Here is a 7820-nt window from a genome sequence, read left to right as displayed (position 1 = left end):
ACAGCCTCTCCCCCTCATAGCCTCCCCCCCTCACAGCTCCCCTCCCCACGGCCTCCCCTATCCATGGCCTCCCCTCCCCATGGCCTGCCCTACCGGGTTCGGGCCCAATGATGGCATAACCCTTCAGTCCATCCCTGTGTCTGTGGATCTACCTATCCAGGTATCTATCTATCTATCTATCTATTTATATCTATCTATTATCCATCTATCTATATCTATCTATCATCTATGTCCCTATCATCTATAACCTATGTATCTATCTCTATATATCTACATATCTATATCTATCATCTACCTATACCTATTATCAATATCTGTATATCTATGTATCACCCATCTATCTCTCTCTATTATTTATCTCTATCTCTATATCTGTATCTATATGTACCTATCATCTATAACCTATGTATCTATCTCTATATGTCTCCGTATCTATATCTATCTGTCATCTACCTATATCTATCTATTATCTATATCTGTCTGTATCTGTGTCATCCATCTATCTATCTCTATCTATTATCTCTCTCTATCTCTGTCTGTTCTCTATCTCCAGGACCTCAGTCCTGGAGGCCAGCAGAGAGGCTTAAACACAGAGTGAACCTCACTTTGTGATTTGTTCTTAAGCCCGGCCGGCGTGGCTCGGTGGTTGAGCATCAACCCAAGAACTGGGAGGTGACGGTTCGATTCCCGGTCGGGGCACATGCCAGGGGTGCGGGAGGCAGCCGAGCCATGATCCTCTTTCATCATTGATGTTTCTCTCTCTCGCCCTCTCCCTTCTTCTCGGAAATCAATAAAGATATATTTAAAATAATAATAATGGCTCAGGTGTATTGATGTAACACACCCCTCTCAGGCCACCCTGGCAAGAGCCCTCCAGAGGGCGCCCGTGCGGCCCTTGTCCTACAGGGGGACTCTGGCGACCAGGAGGCCGGCGCTGACCAGCCCGAGCACGCCGGGGACCGGCCCAGCCCCCGTCGTTCACAGTCGCCGCTCCCCGCTGCTCACTGGTGAGCCGGGTGGACGTCAGGCAGCTGCGTGTCTCCCTGGGGCGCCAAGGGTCGTGGCGGCGTGTTTAACGCCCTTGGGGTGCCAGGGGAGTTGATTTGCGTTCAGCTGGCCTGTGCTGGCCTGTGGTGGCTGCAGGGCTTCGTCTCCTTCGTGGGTGACAGATTCGCCCCCGGGCTGTGTCCACGGCCCCGCTGGGCAGTGAGCTTCCCCCTCTGGCGTCGGGACCAGAGTGGAGGTGTGGAAACCACGCTCTGCCTCCCTCTTCCCCTGCCCGCCACCTGGCGTCCTCGCTGCCCACGCTCACCCGTGGGGTCCACGCACTGCCATCCGCGGGTCTGGCGCCGACCCGGGGCCTGGCAGCGTCTCTCACTGCCCCCCGGACTGGCGTGGAGTCAGGAGGCGACACCGGAGGCCGGTCCCTTCCACGGTGGCCTGCGGCCTGGCCCAGTGCCGCCGCTCACGCCCTTAGGACACCATTTCCCACCTCGTTCCGCTCCGTGGGGTGACCATTTCTCCTCGCCGCCTCTGCACACAGTCCCGGGAGCCCGCTGGCCACGCCCGCGTGCCTTCTCGGTCCCCCGGCCCCTCCTGACCGGCTGCCCCTTCGGCTTGTTCCTCCCTCGGGCCCTGGGAAATGAAAGATGCGATCGATGCCTGCCTCCCAGCCTCGCAGCCTCTGCCCAGGCTCCGAGCTTCAGCACAGACCTCCGCTCTGAGCTGCAGGCGGAGCCCGAGTTTAAGGCGAGCCGAGCCCTTTCCGCCCCGCGCGCTCTTCCTCCTCCGCGGCCACCTCGCCCTGAGCCACAGGTGCGCTCCACCTCCTGCCCGAGCTCTTTGGGTGCCTTTAGGGGTGTCTGTGACCCCGGGCACATCCTTGTCTGCTGCTTGGCTTGTAGACGCAGGCCCCTCGCACATCCCGGGGACGCGTGCCACCCGGCCATCTTCCGTTCATGCACTGCTTAAATCTGAGCGCCAGGGCTCACTGGGCCGCCTCGAGGGCTCTTTACTCATGAGCCCCGGCCCTGACTTTTTTAAAAAATATATTTTATTGATTTTTTTTACAGAGAGGAAGAGAGAGGGATAGAGTTAGAAACATCAATGAGAGAGAAACATCGATCAGCTGCTTCCTGCACACCCTGCACTGGGGATGTGCCCACAACCAAGGCACATGTCCTTGGCCGGAATCGAACCTGGGACCCTTCCGTGCAGGCGCAGATGCTCTATCGACCCTGGGCCCCTTTAGTCCGCAGGCCGACACTTTATCCACTGAGCCACACCGGTCAGGGCCAGCCCTGACCTTTTAAAGGACTCTTTCGTAGCATCACGCAGCGCTTAAAGGAGCTCTGCTCTCTTCCCACATCTTTTTTTTTTTTATTTTTTTTATTGTTTAGAGAGGAGGAAGCATATTTTTATTGATTAGAGAGGAAGGGAGAGAGAGAGAGAGAGAAACACCAATGATGAGAGAGAATCATTGATCGGCTGCCTCCTGCACGCCCCCTACTGGGGATCAAGCCTGCAACCTGGGCATGTGCCCTTGACTGGAATTGAACCTGGGACCCTTTAGTCCGAAGGCTAATGCTCTAACCACTGAGCAACGCCGGCTGGGGCTGGACCTCGTGTTGAGCAAAGTCCATAGTTCACACTGGGCTCCCTCTCGGTGTCAGTCTGTGGGTTTGGACAAAGGCGCCATGGCCTGTGTCCGTCACTGTGGCGTCTCACAGTATTTTCCTGGCCCTGGGCACCCCCTGTCCTCTGCCGCCCCCACCACCCAACCTCTGGCCTGCTTTCTTGTCTCCGTAGTTTTGTCGTTTCCAGAATGTCCTGCCGTTGGAATCACACGGCTCATCTGAGTAACCCAGGAGGTGGTAAGGCAGCAAGTGCGCCAGCTCTTACGGGGGAAAGGAAGTCAGAGGGTGAGGGGTGAGCCGGGTGGGCAGCTGGCGGGCACCCTGGAGGCACGGCCGTGGGGAGGCCGGGGCCGGAGCCGGGTGAGGTCGGGAAGGGCCTTACGGGCCGTTGTAAGGAGACTTTGTCTTCAACGGGGTGAGGGGTCCGCAGAGTCTGGGTGGAGGGGGCAGGGGTGACTCGCCTTCCCACGGGACCCCGCCGTGCTGTGAGGGCACAGGGGGGACAGGGGGAGAGCCAAGGGCACGCGTTCCCCTCCGCCCAATCTGCCCGCTCCTTCCTCCGCGTTTCTCCCAACGCCGTGGGAAGGGCGCCCACGCAGGCGTGCCCCGGGGGCTCCCTGTGGGTTAAGTCTGGGACTTGTCTTGCAGGAGCTCAACCCTGCTGCCCGGGGGTCTCGGGGCGGGAGGGAGGGACGGCCACGGGAGGGCCAGCGAGGTGCGTGGTCACTTAGCTGTCACAGCGCCCACAGCTCACACGCGTGGAGGCTCCGGGAGGCGGGGGAACCCTCCTCTCCTCCCCCCGGGGCCTCAGCCTCTGAGCGAGCGGAGGCGTCACCTTGATCGTGAGCGCGGGGCCCCTTGAGGGGCAGGCTCGGACAGGCGTCACCCCATCTGCACCTGAGACCCCAGGCGCTGACCCCCAGTTCCCACTGGTCACAGGCCAGGAAGTCCTCCCTCAGGCGCCCACCCCAGATGGAGGCGGGGCCTCCCGGGCAGACACTGAGCCGTTGGCAGCGTTGGCAGCGCTCTAACCTCTAAGGCTGTGGGGACCACCTCACCCCCGAGGTTCAAGGTCGGGGAAGCCAGGCCTCCAAAGGCGGGGGCTCTGGCCAGGTGGACGCCAGGGAGGCAGGGTGCAGGGACACCAGGTGTGCCTTTCGCGGCCTCTCTGTCGGGGAGCCCCCTCCTCTTCTCTGAGATGCTCGCTTTCCAGTGAATGCGGCTCGCCCTCCTCCAGGCAGTCTCACTGCCGTCACCTCTCATGTGGCTCCTCTACTGGCCGTTCCCCAGGGGCCTGGAGGGCCAGTCACAGGCAGATGCGCCTCCAACAGTGGAAGGACTTCACCTGAGGGCTCGGGTGTGGGGTTGGGGGCTCAGGGGTGGGGTTGGGGGCTCACGTGTGGAGTGGAGGGCTCAGGGGTGGGGTTGGGGGCTCACGTGTGGAGTGGAGGGCTCAGGGGTGGGGTTGGGGGCTCACGTGTGGAGTGGAGGGCTCAGGGGTGGGGTTGGGGGCTCACGTGTGGAGTGGAGGGCTCAGGGGTGGGGTTGGGGGCTCACGTGTGGAGTGGAGGGCTCAGGGGTGGGGTTGGGGGCTCACGTGTGGAGTGGAGGGCTCAGGGGTGGGGTTGGGGGCTCACGTGTGGAGTGGAGGGCTCAGGGGTGGGGTTGGGGGCTCACGTGTGGAGTGGAGGGCTCAGGGGTGGGGTTGGGGGCTCACGTGTGGAGTGGAGGGCTCAGGGGTGGGGTTGGGGGCTCACGTGTGGAGTGGAGGGCTCAGGGGTGGGGTTGGGGGCTCACGTGTGGAGTGGAGGGCTCAGGTGTGGGGTTGGGGGCTCAGGTGTGGGGTTGGAGGCTCAGGTGTGGGTGAAGGGCTCAGGTGTGGGTGAAGGGCTCAGGTGTGGGGTGAAGGGCTCAGGTGTGGGGTGGAGGGCTCAGGTTGGGGCTGGGCTCCCGGAGAGGAGAGAATGAACCACTCAGGATCAGGGAGGCGTGGGCACCCGAGTAGGCTCTGGGGAAGGCATATTGGTCACCCGGGAGGGTCTGGAGGTCACTGCTGTGGGTCACACGGTGGCCCCTAAGTTCATATGTTGAAGGGTTCACCCCCAGCACCCAGACTAGAGGGACTAGTCTCAGAATGTGGCTGTTTTAGAAAAAGAATTTTAAAGACAATGACGCTGAGGTGAGGCCCTGAGAGTGGGTCCTAGTCCAGCCCTACTGAGGGTGAGCACAGTCCCTCTTCCGACAGAGCGGCCACTCGCTGGGGTCACTGCTGGCCGCAAACGCAGGCGCATTGGACGGGGAGGAGCGGCCACTCTCCAAGAGTTAGTCATTTGCTGGATGGTGAGTAAGGTCTAGAGCTGTGGTTCTCAACCATCCTGATGCCGCGACCCTTTAATACAGTTCCTCATGTGGTGGTGACCCCCAATGTCATTGTTAAAAATTGAACACAATTAAAGCATAGTGATTAATCACAAAAACAATATGTAAGTATATATGTGTTTTCCGATGGTCTTAGGCGACCCCTGCGAGAGGGTCGTTCGACCCCCAAAGGGGTCACGACCCACAGGTTGAGAACCGCTGGTCTAGAGGGTACAGCATGTTGAGCGTGGCTTGGTGGGGGGGTGATGGCGCACAGAGCTTCCTGGACTCGCCGTGCTGACCCGCGGAGGCCACGGAAATGACCTGCTCTTGGCCAGGCACCTGCTGCTCACCTGGGTGCTGGAGGGAGGAGGAGTTCTCCGCACGGGAATCGGCCCCCGCCTGGCACAGGTGCTCACCAGCCAGGCTCTCTCCCCCACCAACACCCCTGGCTCCCACCCTGGCTCCCGTCCAAAGATAACTCACTTATGTGACTTCTGGTGAGAGAAGTGAAACTTGGGGTAGGATGTTGGAGTATCTCAGCACCCCACAAAAAAGGACACTTACGTAGGCTCCAGATGGAGGTGTAACTAGGCAGCGGGGAGCCACCCTCACCCCAGCACCCCCATGAGTAAGTAACAGGCCAAAGAAGGAGTCACAAGGGAAATTAGAAAATACTTTGAAAGGAAACACAATGAATCAAAGTGTACGGGATGTAGCTAAGTCAGTACCTAGAGGAAAATTTATAGTTGTGCATATCTGCATTAAAGAGGAGAATGATCTTGACCGGCTGGCATGGCTCAGTGGTTGAACATCGACCTATGAACCAGGAGGTCACGGTTCGATTCCCAGTCAGGGCACTCCCGGTGTGGAGTGTGCAAGAGGCAGCCGATCCATGATTCTCTCTCATCACTGATGTTTCTAACTCTCTCACCCTCTCCCTTCCTCTCTGAAGTCAGTACAAATATATTTTTTAAAAAAGAGAAGGAGGATCTCAAATCAGTAACTAAACCTTTCAGCTTAAGACATGAAAACACGAGGAGTGGAAAGGGGACGACCCAGAGGCAGGTGCCTTTTCCACCCAGAGTGGGGTCCGGAGTGCTGGTCCCCAGGCGACGGCCCCAGGAGACGCGGCTGGCGACTTCCTCCGAGTGGCCCAGGCGGCCTGGAAAAGGAACGGGGGAGGGAGAATAGAGGAAGGGGAAAAAACAGAAACCGAGAGAACGGATGGAAAGGAGGACCAGCTCCATCCTCAGAGTAAATCAGCAACCAAGCACACCACCCATGTCCCACGTGGCCACTGAGTGTCTGTGCAGCGGACTTAAAACTATACCCAAGAAAAGCGTGCTGGCTCCAGCCCCCTGGCCCACGCCATGAAAAGCACCTGTTTCCCTCTCCCGTAGGGACCACGTGTGAATGGCAATGTCACAGGCTCCTGCTGCTGGTGGAAGCTCGTGCCGATGCTCACGATGACCCTCCTCACCACCCCCACCGCACCCCGAGGGGACAAACCTGCCCACCACCTCTTCTCTCATGGCCAGTGAGCGAAGGATGGTTTCTGCATGTTTAAATGGTTTTGGGGGAAAACATCAAAAGAAGGGGAATACTTCGTGACACGTGAGAAGTATGCCTACTTCGAATTCCGGTCTCCATAAATAAAGTTTTATTGAAACGCAGCCATGCCCACTCATTCACATCATTTGCATTTCCTCTTTTCATCTGTCTCTTGGCCGTCTGTGTGTCCTCTCTGGAGAAGTGTCTGTCCAGGTCCTTTGTCCATTTTTAAATTGGACTCTGTGTCTTCCTGGCACTGAGGTGTATGAGTTCTTTGTATATTTTGGAAGCGAATCCCTTACCAGATGCATCGTTGGCAAATATGTCCTCCCCTACAGTGGTTTCCCTTTTCCTTTGTGGATGGTTCTTTTGCTGTGCAGAAGCTTTTTAGTGTGATGGAATGTGATTTATTTTTCCCCTGTTTTCTCTTGCCCTAGGGCAGTGGTTGGCAAACTCATTAGTCAACAGAGCCAAATATCAACAGTACAACGATTGAAATTTCTCTTGAGAGCCAAATTTTTTAAACTTAAACTATATAGGTAGGTACATTGTTATTAACTTAGTTAGGGTCCTCCTAAGGCTTAGGAAGAGCCACACTCAAGGGGCCAAAGAGCCGCATATGGCTCGCGAGCTGCCGGTTGCCGACCACGGCCCTAGGAGAAGTATCGGTGAAAATACTGCTACGTGAGATGTCTGAGATTTTACTGCCTGTTTTCTTCTAGGATTTTTCTGGTTTTGTGATTTGCATTTAAGGCTTTTATCCATTTTGAGTTTATTCTTATGAATGGTGTAAGTTGGTGGTCTGGTTTCATTTTTTTGCATGTATCGGTCCAATTTTCCCAACACTATTTATTGAAGAGACTGCCTTGACTCCGTTGTATGCTCTTGCCTCCTTTGTCAAATATTAATCGAGTGGGTCGATGTCTGGGTTCTCTGTTCTGTTCCATCAATCTACATGCCCGTTCTCGTGCCAGTACCAGGCTGTTCTGATTACGGGGCTTTGTAGTATAATTTGATATCCGGGATTGTGACCCCTCCAACTTTGTTCTTCTTTCTCAAGATTGCTGAGGGGTCTTTTTTTGGTCCCATATACGTTTTTGGAGCATTTTTTCTAGATCCACAACATATGCTGTTGGTGTTTCAATGGGGAACTGACTGGCATCTATGGATGGCTTTGGGTGGCGTGGACATTTGATGATGTTAAAGTCTTCCCATCCATGAAGATGGTATGCGCTCCCACTTGTTTGTATCTCCCTCTATTTGTCTCAGTGT

The sequence above is a fragment of the Myotis davidii genome, unplaced genomic scaffold (assembly GCF_000327345.1).
Source record: "Myotis davidii unplaced genomic scaffold, ASM32734v1 scaffold472, whole genome shotgun sequence".
In the NCBI taxonomy this organism is placed as follows: Eukaryota; Metazoa; Chordata; class Mammalia; order Chiroptera; family Vespertilionidae; genus Myotis; species Myotis davidii.
Note: the sequence above shows the minus strand (reverse complement) of the source record.